This window comes from Centruroides vittatus, unplaced genomic scaffold, assembly GCF_030686945.1.
Source record: "Centruroides vittatus isolate TY-2023 unplaced genomic scaffold, ASM3068694v2 contig_976, whole genome shotgun sequence".
Classification (NCBI taxonomy): domain Eukaryota; kingdom Metazoa; phylum Arthropoda; class Arachnida; order Scorpiones; family Buthidae; genus Centruroides; species Centruroides vittatus.
Window position 1 is genome coordinate 2,149,583 of NW_027122649.1, and position 21,052 is coordinate 2,170,634.

The 21,052-nt window shown below is 25.8% G+C and overlaps 1 protein-coding gene across 2 annotated transcripts in view; it reads left to right on the forward strand.

Annotated features, from left to right (window-relative positions):
* The first annotated feature begins 2,155 nt into the window (after positions 1 to 2,155).
* Positions 2,156 to 21,052, forward strand: part of LOC136985736 (uncharacterized) — a 29,332-nt gene continuing 10,435 nt past the window's right edge. Inside the window, exon 1 of one of the 2 annotated variants that reach the window (XM_067283077.1) lies at positions 2,156 to 2,356. The gene's annotated coding sequence lies outside the window, so the exon portion shown is untranslated. Of the gene's footprint in view, positions 2,357 to 16,753; positions 17,023 to 21,052 lie in introns of those variants that run through there. The other variant, XM_067283078.1, reaches the window with a different exon arrangement.

The following is a 21,052-nucleotide window of genomic DNA, read 5'->3' on the forward strand; positions in this document are numbered from 1 at the left end:
TTAAATTAAATTAAATTTTAATGCATTCTTTCGCCGTTTATATGACTGAGTTGCGACATAGAAGTTTTTAAAGAGAATAACGGCCGTTTTATTTTGTAAAAAACTGTTAAAGTTCGTCGAAAGGTTCAAACAGTAACAAAGAAACGGATGAAGGAATTTAGAAAAATATATAAAACTCACGCAACTGTTCTATGTATGCTGTTATCCGTGCTAAGCATTGTGTGAAGAGAGCAAACATGGAAATAAAAGAAGACCGTGATGTTACTGATGTGAATCATTGATGTAAGCATGATGAAGAAGAAATCGTTAAATAAGAGGTCAAGTAAAACAGTTTGATTCATGAAAGAATAGCATTTTTTAATAGTTTATATACAATTTTTTTTTTTTTTTTAGTTTATATTCTATAAACAAAACCGAATAAACAAATGATGGAGAAAATAATTTCTCTCTTGTTAAAATTACAATTCACAACCAAAATTGAAGCCGAAGTCATTAATTAGAAATTTATTTTCTCATTTAACGTTAATAAATTCTATTTAAATTATTTTATTATTAAAATAAAATTGGTATTGATTATGCTATATATATATATATTTTTTTTTTTTTCTAATATTTAAATCTATGATAAAATAATTATTGAAAAGATATACAAGTTGATAAACTTAAAAATATCACACAATTCTTACAAGCTGCAACTGAAATAATTAAATAAATTACTATTGAATTAATATATCTTGTGCAACTCAACAATAAATAATCCTTTAAATGCAGCTCAAAATTCCCTGAAAGTTTAAATTTAGAAAAAAGTTACGTAATTTTCAGAATATTGGCAAATGAATGAAGGCTAAAACAAGGTGTTTCAACATTATATACATCTCGATGAAATTTTTAGAATAAAAACCAAGTAATTTTTCGCTTTTAATTAAAAAATTCTTATAATTACAACAACTGCTACGAAGATTTTCAGTACTTGATATTTTAATTAAAGATAATAAAAAAACAATTATTTCTTATCAAGTTTCAATTAAATCTCTTTAAAAAAATTACCATAAAATTACTTTATTTTATTCTCATAATATAGTTTAGAAGTGATACATACTGTGTATATATACATACACAAATATAAACATAGGGCCTAACAGGAGTAAAGATGAGCCTTGAGATATTCAAATGAGGATCCTTTTCCCAAAACCATAAATATATGTGGATAAAATCAATAAAACAAATAAAAAAAACTAATTTTTTCATTACTTATTAAAAATTTAGTACCATTTTTTTACAGATGATCGAACTTTAGAGACCTTTTTGTGTCTTACGCTCGCATTAAAATGGCTTATCTCTATCTGATCCTGGATATTATACCCACGTTTAAATAATGTGAATAAATATATTAAAATATGGAGAAATTTATAAATTAAAAAATATTAAGAAAATTTATAAAAATCAAAACATTAAAATGTAATTTTAAACAATATTTTAAAAACGTTTTAATAGACTTATCTGTGTGATGACTAGTATGAATGTAAAATAAGCAAATGTACTGTCATACTTTAAAAAAAATACATATATAAAATTTTATTATTACAGTATAATGATAGATGACAATGAATCGTAGGTAAGTGTAAAAATTCTCTAAAGCATTGCATAAATTTCCACTGAATTGTGCAAGTTATAATCTTGCGATCAGGATAACTGTTAAAAGTCTTGAAAAATTAATAATAAATGAAAATTTAATGTAAAAAATTATAGGTAGAATGTCATTAATTTTAATGTCATCACCGAAAAAATCATTAATAATAAAAAATATCCTATTTAATATTAATCATCTACTTAAATGTAACAGCTGTAGAAAGTTATTTTCATCTCTGTTCTAAATATTATTGTATATTCATGACTGGATACGTGATAGAATTCTATCCAACCATATCAGAGTTTTTTTCAATAGAATAACTAAATTGTCAAATTTATATTACACAATTTATAATCATACACTCGATAAATAAAATGTATAAAAGTTTTTAAGACGAATATATATGTATATATATAATAAATAATAATTATTATTATATACATAGAAAGAAGAAACTAATCATCAGAACTTGATCAGGAGAAACTCGAATTCGGTTTGTACCATGGGAAACTGGTAACGTACGTGAACGATAACCGGATACTGGAGGTGGTCCGACCACTAGTGCATTGTCGGTTCGACAGTTCGTTGAAAACCGGTATCCAGTCAGGATTGCTACAGAAGTTTTCAAACTATGATGTGTATCCAGTCCCCGATTTAGTTACTTTATCGAACAAATTCTAACATTTTGTTTTAAGAATTTGGAATTATTGGATCGTGTAATGAAAGGTAAGCTTCTATTTTAGCTTTTAAATAATAAATATCGATAAGATAGAGTTTAATTCTTAAAAAACAGCCAGCGTGTTTGTTGTATACGTATATATGTCTAAGGCTTGATTAATACAGATTGTGGTTAGTTTAGAGAATACTTGACTTTTGATCCTGTTTTTTTGTTCTAATGAATGAATCATTTGTTGCTTTATGATAAATATTTAACAGTTAAGTACTTTAAACACGCTCTTTACTACTGTAAAATCAGCCCGAGATAAACCTTATCTCGGAATAAAATAAATAAGTTTTATTAAATTCTTTAGTGTATATTTGTATTGTGAATTTTAACTGAATCATGTTCATTTATCTTTGTTTTAGAGTAAATATTTATAATTTTAGCAATTATTTTTAAGCCCGTTGCTTGGTATTTTTAAAAAATTCAATTCGAGAAGCATTTTGTTTTGTGTTTAGAAGACAATTCCTGGAATTAAAAGAAAAAAACAAACACAGGATTGATCAATAAATGGTAGTTAAACGTTCGTTTAGTATAGGAGAGTGAGACCGAGAAACAATACAATTCGAAAGATTTAATCTATCAGGTGAAGAGACACTGACCTGTTTCTTTTAAAGAATTATCCCGTCCTTGTCTTTTCGATTTCTAGAACTGATAGAGAAGAAAAGATCTTAATAGAAGTAATGAATCAGTCTGTCAGAAAATAAACGCAATTATACTACTACCTTACACTTTTAAATGTAATCATTTATTAATTAACAGCTGGTTATAGTTAAAAGTCTAAAGTTTAATTGCATTTTTAGTTATTAATAATATAAATAAAAAGAGAAAAATATATGAAAATCTTAAAATAAACGATTACTTTATAGAAAATTTATAAACTAATTTATTTTTAGTATTTATTTTGAATATGATATAATAATTTTATTATAAAAATCTTTATTAATGTATAATTATCAGAAATAGTCGTAATTTAGTACCCAAAATTACATAGAAAGCATTATATATTATCTTCCACAAGACTAATTTGTGATGGGTTGTGGTCATATATCATGAAAGGCTGCTATATAAGACATGAAACAAGTTATACAAGAAATGGGATAATCCTCGATTAAGGAAAACTCAACGTAAAAATCGAGTATATATTGATACAATTGCTCTTACATTGTATAATGATACAGTTCATATTATTGTACCGTTTAATAATACAAAATAAAAAAATTAGATGTTTGAAAACAGAATAAGCTGATATATTTATTAGGTACAGTACCTTCGTGAGGAGGAAATTCGTATATTATAAAAGCACGTTAAATGTATAGGTAAGCATTTTAGGAAATAAAAGTGCGGGTCAGCGGAAGTTGAAACAAATAAACTGGGTTAACTTTGCTCAGTTGCGAGCTTCAGGTTTCACTGGCGTGACTTTTCGATGAGCCATTTCCTTTGTGGTTTTGCAGTAATTTTACGATGGTTGTAGTGATAGTTGGTCCTTTATCACCCTATTTTATTCGTACGTCCTGTAATCTCAATAGACTATTTTTTGCGTAAGAAGCGTCATAACGTTTGAAATACACTAGAAGTATAAATTTTTAATTAGGTGACATTCAAAATACAGTATATATATATTTAATAATCTTCATAATTGAACTATTTTTACGCGAAAACAATTATTAATAATGGTGAAACGAGAAAATATGCATAATAAGAATTTAATTTTTCAAAAAAATAAAATAATAATATTCCAAAAAAAGGAACATGAACTTCTGAAACCTATTTTTCAGTCCGTTGAGTCATAAATTTTGCGGCTATCAATGAAGAGAGGTTAATGAAGTTACACCCGTTACACTTCTCTAATTTACCTTACTGCCCTAACTTAATATTAAGATAGCTTGTATATAATTACAGGAAATGGAATAAGAACAGCTTAATTGATAACAGATTTTCAGGCATAAATATTAAAAATATATTTATTTATTTATATTTTAAATATCGTAAGACTTTTATAGTAAGAAAATAAATATATAATGTATCTATAATAGATTTATTATATATGTATACATTACAGCATTTATAGTAAATTAGAGCAAGTGTGGATCTAATAACAGGCCTGAACGAACCCATAGATATATATATATGTAAGGGGTGCTATTAGAGTAGGGACGTGATTTTCGCCTTGCACGTGATACAGAACCTATATTTCGTGTTCATTATTAAAGGCGACTGTAGAAGGAGGCCACTGCGGGTTATGACTCCCTCTGGGATTTCAACAAATAATTTAATCTTTGATCATTTAAAATAAGTATTATACTTTATGAACTTGAAAATATTTAGGTCTATTGACCCCCTGGGAAATTTCTCTGCAGATGGTCTTGTATTTTAATAACTATATTAAAATCAAATGAAAATATTACTTCTCGATATCTGTATTTTAATTAGTTATTTAATTGATAAATTGGGAAAAATTTGAAGAATTATAAAAAGAAAAAAAAATTGCAGGAAGTTCACTAACTTTTAGAAACATTGACTTAGAATTTTGAGTAAATTTTTCCGCTAAGATCACGGCCGAATTTACATATAAACTGAATAACTCACAGCTTAAAGCCTCTCGCTATACGAAACTACAGCTTAAGAGCCTCATGCTAGAATGCAGCTTAGGACCTCACATATCTAAATTCAGCTCTAAAATATTTATTTTTAAAAGTTCTGTAATACTGTAAAATAAATTTATTGAAATATAAAATTTTGATCATATTTAATTTAGGTTTTAATTTAATTGTTCTCGATAAACACTTATACATATAACTCTAAATTGACTTTAATATTCTGTAGTTCTAAAAGAATGTGGTGTGATGTATATTAGACCCGAGAGGACGAGATAACGTGAGGCTTTAAAACAAACATTTAAATGTGTACCAGAAGAAAAAAGTCATTTTCTAGATAATTACCGAAACATTTTTAGTGATTATCTGGAAAATTGTTCTGATAGATCCGATAGAAACGTTGGCAGTCGGGCACTAGTTCCATTTCGTGGTTTCGTGTATTCAGACATGGCTAGCCCTAGGCGTGTGTGTGCAAGGGCAGATGGCCACAGGTGGCCGTTAAGTAATAAGTACGGGGTACCGACAACAACTGTCGAAGATAGGTTGATAGGCCTTGCCATATATCAAAAGATTTCAAAAATTGTGACTAAAGAAATTAATTTTCTGTCATTGGCCTCTTTAAAACTAATGAAAATCAAATGGTTTACTATTTCAATTTGACAGATTTGTCACGTTATATTGATTTAAGCTGGGAAATTTTCAATGTGATTATTTCAAAATTATAATAGAAAAAATTAAGTTTTACCAACAAATGCATCAAAACAAAATTCTTTTCTCTTTCAGGAAATTAATTTTAAAAATTGTAAAAAGTTTGTATTTTTGAGATATTTAAATGGAAATGTTTCTACAATGGGAGCTGATGCATAATTCAGTGTTGAAAATACAGATTCCAAAATAAAAAAATTGCAATAAAAATGATGTTAAATTTATAAGAGATAATACAATATTGCTAAGATAAACTTTCATATTCTGGAATTTTCATTTTCTTTATGCAATTTTACATGAATTTATGAATTTGATATGATGTGTTAACGATTCCGATCTCGACTAGAATATTTTATTTTTACATCAAAGAATGCGATTTGTAAATAGAAAACAGGAAATTAAAATATCTTCAATATAAACATGTTTTGCTCGATTTTTATAGCAAAGAATGTGTTTTGTATGTAAAGAATTAATGTCTCGAAGGGAATCCAGTTTTTCCATTATGATATTTGAGAATCTCCTGTGGCTGTTAACAGGAAGGGGGATAGAAAAGAAGGGATCTTCTCCCTGCAGGTCTTTATAAGACGAGTTTCTCTTCATAGGTAAGTTGAGGTCAAGTTTTGCTAAGAATGAGAACATTTTATGTTAGTTTAACTTTAATTCATTGTTAAGTATAAATATTTACAGTAAGATGCGTATACACTGTATAATACAGTATATTTATATACGCGTATCATCGATATTTATAACTTAATTTTATATTATTGAAAAATTATTGCCTTTAAATGGAAAATGTTTTGGACCGGTTACTCATATAATCTGTGTAGTTATTTATAATAATAAGCAATATGGGATGTAAATCTATTCTAGGAAATTTCTAACAAACAATGGATGCTTATAATATATCATTCCCATGTAAAGTGCAACGTACGCTTTTTTTTTTTCTATTGCTGTTGCAGTGGAACTGTGTATTCAACAGATAATATTTGGTTCCGGGAAGATGGTTCCAAAATCAAACAGGCCTTAGGATATTTAGAAAGTTATTTTCCTTTTCTTATTTACGATATAATTCCTCTATTATTGTCTGTATTAACTATAGAAAAAGTGACTTATACCAGTTATATTACGTAAAAAAGCTGAAGAAAGTTATGTAAAAACTGTCATAAAAGTGACATTTTTAATCTATTTTATACAGTTGTAAGAGTATAATCATAGGGATAATATTTGCGCCATTAAATGAAATTATACATACACATACATAAATTATAATGTTCGAATATAGAAAAAAGTAATAATAAAAAAAATATAATTTAAAATATTAAATAAAAATTAACGATTAATTTAATATGATTTTAATGAGTGATTGAATAAACTAGTTGTTTTTTGCATTTTTCTGTTTCAGATTTGTTAATACAAGTTGATGTTTCTTGGAATATTTAACTTTATTTTATTAATAATGTAAAAAAGAAATTATATTTATTATTGTATTAGAATAATAGTCACAAAATTTATAATTTATAAAATAAGTTGGTTACTCTCTCTATTCGTTAAAAATACCAAAGAATATAACTGATGGAAGTAAAGTTTGCATGGACATTTAGATTTATTTTGTAAAAAGGTTAAGTAACCTTTCAGACAAGTGAAGTGCCTTATCAAAAGTAAAACAACTATTAAGATGAAAGAATGATTTATCTTGTTATTTATTTATTTTCTCTTTTAAGACAAATAAATCATTCTTTTCAACTAAAACAATATAAACTCCCTTACTCTTGAAAGTGTTTCATTTCTAAGAAATTCATAAAAGTACTTAAGCTATTGAGTGGTTTATATGCAACTTCATTTGTCATATATTTAAATTACTCCATGTGCAGAAATTTGTTACGATCCGTACTTCGTATATTATTAAATTCCGAGAACAGAAAGTAGACAAGGGGGAAAAAGTCATTTCAATGTCCTGACCTTTAAGTTGACCTATTCTTGAAATGAGGCTACAGATTTTATCGTACTTGTTTCATTGTCAAGTTCTTTAGATAAAGTATATTTACATGATATATACATTTCTAATACATCTTGTTAATATAAAAATCAGTATTTACAAGAATAAAAACACGAAAGCAATATTAATTTATTAACTTATCTATTAAATTTATGGGCCATTTAATAGCTTAAGGGATATTTTAAATAATTGAATTTTTTTTTCTTTTTTGATTTAATACAAGATACTTCTTTTTTTAAACAACTATTGTTGGTTAAAATGTTAATTATATATGCGTGTTAGCTATTTTTATATATTTTTTTCTATAATTAAAAAAGGGGTTTTTTTTCTATCGTGGTTTATTAACAACACTGAACATTTGGGATTTAATTACGATTAAGTCGTACAAAAATATTTATCACTGTTATTTTAAATTTATTAATAACTTCTATTAAATCTTAGATAAAGTAATTTATTATGCTTATTACATATGAATATGACTATAGATAGATAAGAATCTTATTAGTATGCAGGTGACGAACTCAGTTCTTACTTAACAGATAAAAATTAAATGAACTTTAACTAGGTACAAGAACAATTAAATGCTAGTTCATCTTTTGGTGGATTAAACGACTTTTTTATTGACTAAAATTGTTTTATAGTAGTATATAAAAAAATTTCATTTGATTTCTTGGCGTACGTGACTAAAATTTTAAATGTTAAAAAGCCAGAGATTGATGTAATTGATATCGATACCATTTTAAAGTTCAACGAACTTGGCATTTTCTTAACAATTGCTTGCATGATTATAATGGATAAAATAGCTACGTTTTAAATAGTCGAAAGCCATGCAAATGATAGTTATAAATTTATAAAAAAATTATTATAAAAGTCTTTTTTGGTTGAGAGAAAACAATGGACTCTTAAAAACACTTTGAATTTCTTAACCGAATCATCTTTCTATTCCTTAATTCTCGAATGTCCAGGTGGAGTTGATTAAAACTAGGGCACTCGGGGTTAGTTCCGGGATCTCCTATACTCTTCGTGTTTCATCAGAAAGAACATCCGTGGATATTGAGGTTGCATATTACCCCCTGCTAAGTGACAAGCAATTAAAATATCACGGAATCAATCTCGCCCAAATGAGGTCATTGAATGTCACGTAACAGTTGTACCTAGCAGGCCTCTTAACGTAAACAGGCCTCTAGGCCCCTTATTTTTGTTGATATATAATTATATACATATAGGCGTAACCCCTTCAAAAATTTTAATAATGGTTTGATTGTTTTGAATTCGATAAGTCATTCAATACAGCCTTCTAGTAATTAGGGCATTATTGCTTTTAGCGTTTGATATTTTCTTTTGTGTTTACTGATAAGTAGGAAAAAAAGAAAAGGGAGGAAACGTTCTTTCTGGGATAATTTTTTATTGATTATTTTGTGCATAAAACTAAATCATCATCGTCTTTACTTAATAAACGTGTAAGATATCAATCCCAGTGTATATTTAATACATCTTCAAAGACAAAAATGTAATGGTGTCTAACATTTAAATGCTAGAAAGTTAATTAGTTACTCTTTTTTCCTTAAAAATGATATATAAATGTTTTGGCTAGAAGAGTTTTATAATGAAACTACACAAAAAATTCGTTATTCTAAGTTAGGAATTTAAATATTCTGAACAAAAAAATGTCACAGACATACACTCACTAAGGCTTTGTATAAAATAAATAAATAAATAACAAGAAGTAAAATTAGATAATGTTTGAATCCTAGATTATTTTTTTTAAAAGAAGCGCCAGGATTATTTGAGGATTCTATAGTAATATCAGGTTTAAAAATTCATAAATCACACAACCTGAAGTGGTAATGAATTTTTAAGCATGGTGCTGTGGTAGAATCTTGAAATAATTCTAGCATTTCTTTAAAAACATAATAAAAACTACATTAAAAAAAAAAAAAAAATTATGAGTTAAAATGGATAAAGATGCTCAATCCATCCAAACAGTTATCCTTAAGTTACTGTTAAGTTTGTTGATATTTTCTTACATGTTTTTTATCAATTCAAGGACTTTTGTGCTAAATTAAAAATTAGTAGTAAATTATGCACGTTTTTAAACATCATTAAAAAGACATTTTTAATTGTGGAAGTGTCTTCCTAATTAATATGTACTTAGTAAAGATGTCTCATTAAAATATATTTAATTAAAATAACCTATTTTAATTAAATTTATATACGAAGATAGTAATAAACTCAATTTACATAAAGAAGTTCGTCACAATAGTTCAAGGAAAATATTCAAGTAAAAAACAAAAAAAAAACTCATAAAAGAAAATGTTCTGTAGCTGTAAAATAACGTATTAAATGATAATTAATAATTATAATTAAACTATTATTTTACAGATTAATTATTCAGTTTACAAAGAAGTTTAATTTTAACATTTAAAAAAAAAAATTTTATTCCTTTAATCAATACAAAAATGGTATAATAAAGTTCATGAACCATCTATGTGGTAATATGTATGAGTCGTCATTATTTATAATGCATACAAAGATGCAATAGACTCTTGCATTACGAAGCAATGAATAAATTATCATTTTTTAAGTAAATAAATTAATTTTTATATGAGTCAATTTATACTTAATATTCTTCATTTATAGATTCTTGCACGGAGAAACACAAACATTTTAAGGATCAATAAACGATTATTATTATTTTTTTTCGTGCTAAATAAACCATAATTAAAATATTTTTTCGGTTGCCTTTAATTAAGTGAAAAAATCGCTATTACAGAAAAAAATGTAATTATAATATTTAATTTAAAAATATAACTGATGGGTTACCTTCGGAAGTGGAACATCTTTGTCTATTTTACCTTATAGCCTTACTGGGAATTAAAATACAAAAGAATTTTTACAGGAAGAGTTATAAAATATATTTTTATTTAGTATAAAAGTGAACAGAGATTGAAATTTATGACTCTCCGAAGAATATATATCAGAAAAAAATCTAGTTCTACTCTTTATCCTTTATGCTCTAGTTTAAATCGTACAATACAGTACAATGATTATTATATAAGCAGTATTGATTTCCACATTTTTAATATTATACAAGAGAGAATAATGAAAAATATACTATTGTATAAGAAATATGAAATGTCATACACAGCAAATTCAACTTCTTAAATGCAGTTTTCCATCTGTCATGAAACTAAATACGTAATCATCAAAATAAGTATATCAAATTTCCATTAAACTTTATGGTATTTATAAAAATAGCTTAAAATACTATTTCTATTATGATCGAACTTTGTTCTCAATATTTATTATTGTGTTTTCGATTTAGATTAAAAATTTCATCTAACCTTAATTGTGGAATTATTAAATCAAATTATCAGAAAGATCATTGCGTGTTTATAACTATTTGCACATCAAATACAAAATAAACTAGATACTTTGTCCGCTGAGTGAAGGACATTCTGAAAGATTATAGCCCCATTACGAATCTTAAATAGTTCTTTGTTTAGATCATATCGAAAAATCAAATAAATGGAATGTTCTGTTAAGAGTAGAATGTCTGTAGAATAATTTTTTAAATATTTAATTATTGTATCTGAATTATTTAAATAGCACTAAGAGTGACGATAACATTAAAATCATTTTTTCCCCCTTATAAATATTCGATGATTTTTTAAATATAAAAACATAATTTAAATTCTAGAATAATTTATTATCTGTGCATAATTTTCTGAACTTCATTAATCTTGTAAAATATATTTTTAAAAATATGTTGACAGGTCTTAGTTAATAGCATTCTTTGTATGATAAATATCTAATTAAAACTTATTATTAAATAAATTAACATCTTAACAAAGGAAAATGTTCTTAATTCCCGCTCATTGTAACAAAATTTCATTCGATGCTCTCTAAAATTAAAAATAACACTTTTAATTTAGTTTTTCATACGTAAAATCGCCTCAGGCGAGTGGGTGAGTGTATTAATTTCAACGAATGTCGTGTCCAAAATTAATATAGTTATTACACAATAAAAAAAAAGTACGAACAATAGATGTAGATAAGTTTATTTTAAAATTGATAAATCGTAATTACCTAGAAATTCTTATATTTCCTGCTTTATGAACTAGTAGGCTATTCCAACAATTGTCTTTCCCAAATATTCCATTATTTATAGAATTAAGATTATTTCCTAGTAAGATAAGCCAGTAAATAATAAGTACTTCCGAGAATTTAATTTTTAAAAATAATAATAATAATAATAATAATAATTTTTTTTCCTTCTTTTATGAAATATAAGTAGTCCTACTTACTTATCATTCTTTGAATCGATTGTAAAATCAGCATATAACCGAATTTCGTTTAATTCGAATTAAATTACATTTTTATAGATCTATCCGATTATTATATTATAAACAATAAGTACACACAAAACTGTAACGTTTTTAAAACTTAATCGACTACATAAAAAGTTATTTCGAGATCATAAATTTGTTTTATGTAACGTACAGTACAGTATCGTATGCGATATCGTAGCTCATACATCATTGTCCCATAGAAAAGAAATTGATAGACTGACTTCAAAATATCGACAAGTGACGAATGTAAATGAAATTCAAATCCGTTTTAAATGGAAATTTACATGAAATGCAAAATTTTTTTATATTTAAAAATATGAAAATTCATATATATAAAATTATTTCTATATTCTTTTTTATGGTCTTAATCACATTATTCTTGTTAGTAAAATGCAAATATGATAGCTTGAAGCGGAATTAATTCTTATTTAAATTTCATTATCTTGTTTTTTTTTAATAGTAAATAAACTTGAAACAATTTTAATATAGGCCTACATCTAAAAAAATCAACTTTATTAATAGAAAACTTGAGTAGTATTTCCCGAAATATGATTTCACAACTTTGCGTGCATAGACAAGATATTAATTACAATAAATATGAGAAACTTTCAATCTTTTTAAATAAAATATAATTATTTTAAAATAATTAACACTTGATATATGCAAAATTAGAGGCAGAGGACATCACTTATCTCTTTATACAGTGACTGTAACAAATGAAAGCAGAGATACTTTTCTCCATATATTCCCCAAATAAGGAAAACTTTCTGTATATTTTTGAATAAATAAAAGCGAACAAATATATTATTTTAATAGTCAGGTTTCTAGATATAAATCGCAATAGAATGACGTAGGAAATTATGCTGTGATTACAGTAATTATTAGTTAATTAATTAATCAGAAATTATTTCGACTTTTTAATTTACCGATTCATATTACGATAATTTGAAATTTTTTATTTAATAGATTGTAAAAGTTTTCACCAGGTTAAAATGAATTTTTATCACGACCTTATGCATATGTATCTAGATTAATTGAATAAAAAACTTGATCAAAGGTAACCTCAGTGATTTCTAATTTAACAAAGCAAGTGTTTTTATTCTTTTATTCGATTGTTTCCGTAGAAAGAGATAGTGAGAAATTTTACTAGTCGGTCAGCAGAGCAGGACATCTAAAATCTATTATTGTTGGCTTAATAGTCTGGAACGGATGGATGTCTGGGAAAGATTTAAATGATGTGATTAAATCCCATGGGCGTTTTTGCCTCCATGTTCTATTCTACGCTTCCAAACATTGAAAATTTAACATTTTATTGACTTAATTTGCATTTTTAATGTTGTTTTTTTCGCGTAGACGAATATTTATATCGATCGTTGTAACTATCTTTTACATTATTAAGATGTGACTAGCCCTATTTTAAAATGATTAATTATTTTACATAAATTTTAAGAACGTTCGAGTAAAAGCCTAATTTATTCCAATCGAAAACAAGCAGCTTATCTATTATACTTCTTCAAAATTTAATTAATTTAAAAATATATTTATTTTATTTATGTAATACAAAATTAAATATTAAATTCTTAATATTATTTTCATTTTTTTAAAAATAAAATCTAACTTATATATAAAATTTTGCTTATTAATATTAATTAAATTTTCAATATACTGACGTGGAGGTGAATAAATAAAACAAGAATGAGTTTTTAACAACGTTGACATTCAGATTTTGTACCTGATAAAATAAGAATTGGCCTTAAGCATGAGAAAGTGAAGTGTACGCCCATATTCCTTGAAGGTCCACTATTTTAATGATTTTTTTTTTTTTTTTTTTTTTATAAAGAAAGATTTCCAATTACATTCGGTTTTATGATTAAAATATTCACTATTTATTTCAAATTATGGCGAAAAATTTAAATGGAATGAATTTGAAGAAAATGGTCATGGCAATTGTATTTGTAGTCATATTGTCTAATATATTCTAAAACTTTGTTACTTAAAATAATTATTTAAAATATATTATAAATGGAATAGACTATATTATGATAAATAAAAGTTTTTAAAGTTTAGTTTGTTTAATTCATTAAAAGATTGAAATTTATAAATTATGGAGTGAATCAGTCAAACAAATCGATGTAAACGTGTTACTAATTCAATTTAACATTCTATTTTTATGAATAATTTATTCAAATATAATTCCATATTATTAATTGTCTGCTTGTAAATCCATCTAAATATATTTTAAATGAGATCTATTAATTATCGGCATTAAAAATTGAAGCGAAAATGTACAAAGATGTAATTCTTTCCCATTTAATTTTTAATGACATCATATATCTATGTTAATCACTTTTAGCTGTTATAATAATCATATTATCTAAAATATATTTAATTTTTTTAAAAAAAATCACTTAATAGCGTGTGATATTAAAGACAATATTTAATCAAATTTTAAAAAAAATTAAAACAAAACGATAATTAAATATTAATAGAATGGATAATTAAATTAGAGCATAATAATAAATATTTTGATTATAATTATACAATGGCGAATTTTTTGTAATTATAACGGTTCTAGTGTAACCTCATTTGCATATTAATTGTAATTTTTTTTAATGTTATTACTTAAATTATCTTAATGATGATGTCCTGCATTCTTCTCCTGTACGAAAAATCAAACTATTTATGGAGAATAAAATCATTATTATATTTAAACATTGTTATATATATATTTTTTCCTTACGTGACAAGTTGCCAATGTACAATATCATCCCGGAAATATCGTTAGAATTATCGTCTAGCAATGTTATAATTCATACCCGAAGGTCATTATTCGTAATATGCATTGCGTAATGGAAAGCAAGGTCATTGCCATGTTGTGGTTCTTCTGGTACCACTCGTTGTACGAATTTCGTATTTCATTTGTTTGCCCCAAGATATATCGTCTGGAGTTTTCTATAGAAGTTGTTTTCCCTGTTTTGCTAATTCGGCAACCGACAAGAAAGATAAAAATCGACAGCGTAATGTTTCTAATTTAAAATAAACGAAAACAATATATTCGATACAAATATCACAAATAGAACTCTTTTAAAAGAGCGTGACATGACATAAAAATAAAGAAAAATTGATTCTATTTAATGATTCGCAAGGTCGGAAGGCCGTTGTGGTCTATTGCTTACATTGTTAAGATAGCCGGAGGTCATTAGTTGATTGGGTACACATCAAATAGACTTAACATTGTAGATCAGTGGTTCTTCTGTTTCGTGAAAATACCATTATAACTAATATGAATAGATAAGGTATTTTATCGAACAAAAGAAACCTTCGTTGATAAAGGATGATTAATTTATAATAATAAGACAATTATCAACGTTTTGACTTCAGTTTCTCGCATTTTGAAAACATCACAGTAGGATTTTCACGTCCTATTTATGTTCTTATCTTAGATTTGTGAATTAGACCGAACGTTAGTTTTATTCATTTTTTTTTCTTTCTTTCTTTTTCTAGATTTGTTGATAAATCGATAAATTGTATGATAGTTAATAAGCATTAATCTAAAGTTCTTTGTGCTCCAGGCTTGAATTAATTTAATTTAATTATTCATAAATCAAATATTGACAAAAACGTGCAAACATGGATTTTATATTAACATTATGCATATATATATATATACATATATATATTTTTTTACTTTTTAAATATAAAATAGAGCTTTATCGACACGTATTTTCAATGACCGTAAATTTTAGGTTAGGTAAGCATGTATTCGAGTTATTTTCCTAGACATTCTATAATATTTATAGCTCTTATTAACTCTTTTATACTTACTACTATAAACGTTTTGCGAAATTGTATTTAAAAATATTTTACCTTAAAATAAATCTGAAATTTTTAGCTAAATTAGAGAAGGAACTTGTTCTTTTATTTTTGGTTAGAAATGTTAAGGGTTTGTTCGATTTATTAACTTAAAACTTATGAAAAAAATCTTTGTTTTTCTATATTTTACGTAAATTCTTATAAAGCTTCTACATAAAGGTTTTCAAGACTTCTATATATAAACTCCACATCAATGAGTAGATTAATCAAGAAAAAATTCGACATATGTAGACTTTAAAACTTTATATTTTTCTTTGCAGAGTTCACATTTTTTAAAATTAATTATACATTGTATTGCATATTGATTGACACGCGGTCATTATTTAATAGATTTGTTCCAATTTTTTAAATCATATGTCACAATTCGTAGACTCGGAAACAAAATCAATACAGGACTTGCACAGATTGCGATTTCTGTCACTAATAAATTACGTAGTTAATCGTCTCGATTTACATATTTAAACAACGAACAATTTGAATTATTACATACTATCACGTATAGTATATATACATGTAATTTATTAGACTTAAAAAATATATCCTGCCATAAATATGGTATAATTTATATGATTTATTATTTGATTCACGGTAGATGTAGCGCGACAGCGAGCTTAGATGTAGATTATTAAAGGAAAGAATTAAGTGTAGTACTCTACATAAACCAGATCCCCACTCCCTATAGTCCAATCCCCAATATAGATATTTTCAAGTGTTTTGGTGTGTGTTAGAGCCACTATATTTAGGCCTAACTAAGTTTAAATGGAATTTTCCTTAAAATTTATTGAATTTTTTAAATTTCGAGCGCATTATTCTTCTTACAGTTCGTTATGGGTAATAAAAACACTTTTTTATTAACGTAAAATTAGATTTCATCTAGTCAAATGCTTCATTAAGTTTGGAAATTATAGATGTTTCGATCACGTGATTTCCGCTCATGTGGCATGTAGACTAGTTTGTTGACATCCACGTTGCTATAGACCAACCCGACCACCCCTTTAATCGCCTCGGTGGTAATAGACCCTTCTGTTGACTGCACCTGTCTGCTTTGCTAGATGTTATTCTCATTTGGATGAGGAAAGCATCGTTTCTGTCCTTGCTCCAAAATACAGGATGATAATTAGGATAGACTCTAGGAAAATTTTCCAGAAGTAAGTAACAAAATTCAGCTGTTTGTCCTCTTAATTTTTGAGTTAAAATATATTTCTTTTAATGTAAAAAAATATATAGATGTACTGTACATTTAAGGCACTCTTTGGTATGTTATTTTTAAAAATTTTTCTATTCGTAGAATTATAAAATTATTAGTAGAGTTAGTGATTCGACCTTGCTGTTGTACACACGACTGATATCTGTTCTACACGACTGCAATAAACGTTAGTTAATAGCTGGAAATAAATGATAAGGCCTTACGTACTAAACTACTCGCATCGATGATAAAAGACACAAGCTCTATTTGTTGGACATAAAGTCGAAATTTTTTCCAAGAAAATAAGCCATATAAAAATAAGAGTAAATAAACGATGGAAAATTATCTGATAAAATTAATAATAGTGTTAAATTAATTCAATTTTGTTCGCTTAATACTCTTTTTGTTGTTGTTGTTGTTGTTGTTGTTGTTGTTGTAATTTAACGCAAGTTTATGTTTCAGTAATTAGCATTTCTTAAATAGAAAAAAAAATTCTATTTTCTCATTAATTTTCAAAGAAATAAATCTGCAATAATTAGAAATATATTAGAATTATTTGATTTAAAAAAATATAAGCTATTCATTTTTCTAGAAATGATTTCACTCTCAATTCTTTAGCGCTATAAACAGAATTTCTTTATAACTTTTATTGTTTAAATGATAATCATTTTTTAAAAGCAAATATTTACGTTAAAAAATTTTAAATTATACGTTATTTTAGAAGTAAACTGTACATTTACCTTAACAGAAAGATATTTCCTTAATAAGTATTTTGTTTAGTTTTTTTTTTTTCCTATTATTTTTGCAATTCAGGACGGGGAAAATATTAGAGAAATTATCTTCTTTAATGTTAAATTTTATATTTAAAGCAACCTCTTCAATTGCGAAACGGTTAATTATTATTATTATTAATAATTTTATTTACTTAAATAATTTTTATCTTTAAATACATATTTAATCTTTGCTCACAGTTTAAAAGTCTTGATAAAAACACCTTATCTTTTACTAAGTATAAAGACAACAAAATTCATTTTCTTCTATCTAAAAATATAATATTTAATAATTTGTGGATTAAATAAATCATCAAAAATTATTTCGTCAATTTAAAATAGATTTTATTCTTACTCTGGTTCAATAAAAATAAACTTTAATCTTTGCTCGGATGAACAAAAGCATGAAAAATCCGAGTAAAGTACGAGTGTAAGAATTTGAAATTTATTATTCGTCATAATTTTGTATTTTAATCCCACTTTCAACCTTGATTAATAAGATAATCGATTTTAAAGAATTGACCCCGTTTTGATGTTTCGTGTTTGCAATTTACTCGATTATTCAATTGTAAAAATTATATCATCCAGCAGATAAAATCCAAATTTAAAATTGGCCGAGTCGAGGAAAAAGAATTTCCTTTTTATAAACTTGAAAACTAGCATTTTAGTATGGGTTTTTTTTTTTTTTTTTTTTTTTTTGTGGATTTTCAATCGAACACAATAAGAATTCAACGAAGAGAGATGGAAAAAAATGCATTTTTTTACGTTTGAAATTCATATTGATCGTTTTGCTGCGATAAGAATTGTTAAAAAAAAAAAAGAATTACTTCTTTCATTGCGAATAGGGATGTGAGAAAGACCCAGATTTTCAGTGTTAGGTTGTTCGAAAACTTAATTGTAAAACTCATTTATATTGTTTAATTTATTGCGATTCATTGTTAATATATAATGATTGTTTTATTTGAATGAATTTCGATTGCGTGTATGCAATTATTAATTTGACATTTTCTATATTTTTCAAGTTCTCTATTTCTATTGTAAGTTTTTTTTTCCTTTCTGTTAATGTTTAATTGGTTAAAAACTCGTTATTCTACAAGTTTAAACTGGAAACTTAAGCCTTGTGACTAGTTCTTCGAATTAAATTTTCCATTTTATGGATGATTAACCGTAATAATACTCAGAAATTGTTTCTATCCCTTATTAAAGTACTTAAACGCTATTACCTGAGTGATATAAATAACCTTGACTATTACCTAATCACCTTCACTTAATATAAGTTAGTGACTAATTTATATTGTTTAAATTTACGTAAATCTTCTGTATAAATGTCTCGTATAAACAAGTATATTTTACCTGAAATTCTTTAATATACAAAAATCATCATTAATGGATTTCATTTTGTTTCAGTATACAATTATGTATATTAGTTTCTTAGAACGTTTAATTCTTTTGTGCTCTGCTTTACTTCGTGTTTTAATAATGCTATTAAATATTAATAAGAAGAATAAACTATTTTAACAGCAAAGAATAACGGGGATTGAACCATCTTGTAGGCTTTCTTAAACGGAATTTCTTCGCATCGGTGATCAACTATGTTGATTCGCGACATGCTTCTCCCGGATCTGAGCCACTCCTTAGATTTACTCTATAGATCAGGTGATACCTTAGTTTTTTTCCATAACGGGGTTATACTTTAATATTTTTCTCCATAAGCAACCGAATCTAACGATTTTTATCAAAAAATCAATCTATATACTGGTTTGTTTCCAAATTCTATTAAATCTTAAGCGGAAAAAATTCAAGCATTTCAATTGAAAAACGTGAATTCTAAAAGGAGAAAGGAATAGCCGGATAATTGAGTGTCATGGATAAGTTCTCTTATCTACTTTACTTCATAATTACACCATGAAGGATTGCAGGAAGTTGCTTATTTGAAGATGAATGAAAATCACGTGATTCTGTTTCCTGTGTGGAGTTTTTCTTTATTAAAAATACAGTAATTGATGCGATAGTGCCATAATATACGATCGTAACTCTTTGAACATCAGTTTTTCATTCTAAATGTCTTTAATTTATATGATATCCCTCTATTTATTGCATCTTTTGTCAGTAACTTTTTAAACATTGAAAGCTTAAAAGAAGATTAATCCTATTCAATAAATTAGAATTTAAATGGAACAATAAGCACAATAAACGTGTATAATCGTTATGAATGATTTATGATTTTAGCCCACTTTTTATGACTTAAACATAAAAAAATCAAAAATATATTTTTTAAATTAAAAAAATATATATTTTTTTGATATTATAAGATTATTTTATATTGTTCTTCCGGCCTTGTATATGAAAAACGAAGCATATAATTTGATATAAATAGGTGAATAACTTTTAATTTTAAGAAATTAGGACATTGTATTTAACTAGGCTATTAATGAGTAAATGTATTTTCAATTGATAATCGTTTCAAAGACCTTCAACAAATAATGATAATGTCCTTTAATCTTCTTTTTTGTTTATCAAGCTTTGTATACGCATGAGAAAAACCCGTATATGTATCTATATTTAGTTATACTGTATTTATATTTAAGAGCTTATAAATTATAAAATACATAAAAAATATATAATAAATATTTTATATAGTCATCATATATTTACTAAGAATTACAGCCGCACATTAATATATATATTAAAGATGATACAGCTTTATATTCACAATATATACTATTAATATAATGAATATGTACAGATTTTTAAAATATTTAAGCATAATCATACAGTAGAGGTTCTGTAATCCGACATATATCGGGCCGGCGGGTATCGGATTACTGGATTTTGAATTTTAAAAAATAACTTCAGTACATACAACAAGTCATTCTGTTTATTAATACAACAACTTAACAAAACTAGTGTAGGATACTGTACAAAGTATTAAAAAACAAAAAATACATATGTAAAATAAACTACAGAATTTAACTTTTAAACTGTAAAAAACTACAAAATTCCACGTGTGTTGTCCTGAGGTGTGTCGAATTACTGGATGTGTGCATTGGCGAGTCACGGACACTACTGATAACCGAAAAACAATAATAAAATTAATAGATAATGAAATAAATAATTAAGGCAAATACATCTCTATAATATTTTATATAGAGCAAAGTATATATACAGTATATATAAATCAATGTTTTAAGTAACATATACAAGTATTTGATAATGTGTGCA